The sequence below is a fragment of the Octopus bimaculoides genome, chromosome 5 (assembly GCF_001194135.2).
Source record: "Octopus bimaculoides isolate UCB-OBI-ISO-001 chromosome 5, ASM119413v2, whole genome shotgun sequence".
NCBI classification, from domain to species: Eukaryota; Metazoa; Mollusca; class Cephalopoda; order Octopoda; family Octopodidae; genus Octopus; species Octopus bimaculoides.
Genome location: NC_068985.1, coordinates 109451937 through 109455167, shown reverse-complemented (window position 1 = coordinate 109455167; position 3231 = coordinate 109451937).

Sequence of the window (3231 nt, the reverse complement as noted above, 5' to 3'; positions counted from 1 at the left end):
ACACACACACACACACACACACACACACACACACACACACATTAAAGACGGGTTTCTTCGAGTTTACAAATCCATTCACAATGCTTTGGTCGGCTCGGAGCTATAGTAAACGACACTTGCACAAGGTACCACGAAGAAGGAGTGAACTTCGAACCGTGTGGTCGGGAAGTAAACTTCTTACTACACAACCACGCTTGAGAAAAATAAAATATGAAATAACTTAAATGAAGAGCAAATTATTAGAGTTAAGTGTTGTATTAGAGGCCAGAGTAAAGAATTGAGACAAATTGTTTTAATAATTCATTGTGGAGAGCAGAGGCTGACATAGCTGTGCGGATTAAAAGTTTGCTCAAGGGATTTGTGTGTATCTGTGGTTAAGATTTGTGTGTATCTGTGGTTAAGATGTTTGCCATAGTCGCAGACAGGGCTGTTTGTTTAACAAGATGTCGTACAATGACACGGATTCGGGTTCCCTCAACTATAGCCTCGAATTCACTAGTGTCTTGTGAACGAAGTTGTCAGACATACATACATTGGTACGTACATACATGTATAACTCACAATACGTCATGAAATTGTCGCCCAAAAATTATTCAATGACGTCCGAAATAAGATTCGTTCTAGAATAAATATAAAGAACCCCACTGTTGTTGACTACATACATACATACATACATACATACATACATACATACATACATACATACATACATACATTAATTGGAACACTTGGTTTTGAAATTAAATTTCTAACTGTCAGTCTGGATAAGCTTGGATTTTCAGTAAAAGAAATCATGCAATTGTTTCTCACATTACAAATACAATCCGTAAGAGGAACAGTAAAACTGCAAGACTTTTCTCCCGTTTAAAATGTGACATTGTTATCATTATCTACATTCAAAAGATAGAGCCTTGCGTCATTGTTAGAGGAACAAGTGAAATGATTAAAAACAGGAGACTTACATTCATACAAACCCGCATGTATACATACATGCATACATACATACATACATGCGTACATACACACATAAACATCAACATAAGAAATATTGGCGGAACATACCAACCTAAACGTGTACCAAGTGCCAACATAACAGGCTAGATATTGTTGTTTGTGATAAAACAGAAAAAGTATGAACCATCATAGAGAACAGCTGCCCTGGTGATGTGAATATCTCTTCGAAATTGAAACAGATATAGGATAATTGCGTCGAAACCAACCTCCAGGCTTTATACCCAGATTGTGAATTCATATTAATACCGTAGATAATTGGTGGACCTGGTTTTGTGAGCAAATATCTAGGTGTCAGTCAAAATAAGCTGAGTTTCCAGAAAAAAAAATCAACCAGCTAACATGTACCTAGAAAATATAATTTTCAAGCGGAAAAGTAAAAACATGCAAAATTTTTATCAAGTTAAAAATGTGACACTGTTTTGGTAATCTCCGTTATATTATTTTTAGAAATCGACTCCTTCCCTACAGAAAGTGTTCAAATAATAAAATGTGGAAAAGAGCGTCAATCCAGTCATTCAGCCACCAGGCCATCCCTTCCACTACCCATCCATCCACTTACTCATCCCTCCCTCCCTCAATCCATCCATTCATCCATCCATCCATCCATCCATCCATCCATCCATCCATCCATCCATCCATGCATACATACATACGTACACGCATACATGCATACTTACATATATACATTTCATACATACGTACATGTACACATTCATACACAGACACACATACATACATACATACATACATACATACATACATACATACATACATACATACATACATGCATGCATACATACATACATACACACATATAGACACGCGAAAACCATAGAGAAAGTGAGAAAATGATTATGGTGAATACTAAATGATTCAAGAGAACGTTTGGAAAAAATCAATGTCACGTGATATTTCTCAATCGTATTCAATAGTCCATTTCCACCCTGCTATTAATATTTTTTAGTTTTCTTTGCAATAGCCGGTGTTTTTAGGAATTCAGAGCAATTGAAGCCAGGCTTATGGTATTCAACTGATATTCTAAGAAAATATATTTACTAGAAAAAAAGTTTCATAAAATAGCTGCCATGCCGATATTTTTCTGTCATTTCACGAACATTGAATTCGTTTATGAAGCTGTCAAATGTTGTACACTCTCTTAGACAGAATCAATATTGTACAATTTTATTGAACGAGTTTGGTATATATACAAGGCATTTTCTCTATTACTTGCCAACTAAATATAAATTCATACATACATCCGCTTATATGTCATGCATATATACGAAAAAAGCTCAAAGATCCTTCCAGCGCCATAAGCTCATAAGGACAGTTTCCCGGATTCTTTAGCACATCCCCCCACCAGACAGGAAGGAGGCTGGTCCGTAGCAGGATCACCCTGCCATACACACATGCACACACACTGGGTATTCGGTCATCAGAGACAAGGTGATTGCATATGAAAGTTCTAGACATGGAGTTCACAGTTTATAAAGGAATAAAATTGTAGACAGAACAACACAGATTAAAACAGTAGATAGAAGAATACAGACAGAATAAAGTTCACAGGCTATGGAAGGTGGTCTATACTTCCGTGAAGGTATCGGTCCTTAAGTATAATCACAGGTAAATTCAGGCAGTATTTCGAATGCTGCGTTAATACTGAACCTAACGGGTGACCAATTATAGTAATTATACAGCCTAACTATTCGTTTAGATCACGAGTGAACTAAACCTCTCATCTTCTTATATTCACATACACATACATACATGCATATAAAATATGAGTGCATGCGCCTATATGAATATACTCATCCACACACATGCTCACCCACACATCCGCCAAAAAAAAAAAATATATATATATTGGCGAATGTGTGGGGTAGCATGTGTGTGTTTCAAGCGAGGGTGGATGAGTATATACATATAGGCGCATGTACGTCGGTGTGCGGGCGCGCATGTGTATGTATGGACTGGTATGCTTACGCGAATACTTTGGACATTTTTACTCCCTTACCTTTACACCCTTCCCTTACTTAGCGGTCATTCTGGTAGCTTCTTTGTCATAATAAAGGTCAACCACACAGTAATTCCCCTTTGCTTAACGGTCATTTTCATAGCAATTTTCAATGGTCAGATAACTGAAGAGGTGGCGGTGTGGGTTTCCGCCCCAGCATCCGAAACTCGGAGTTTTATCATAGCTACCGTATATATATATAT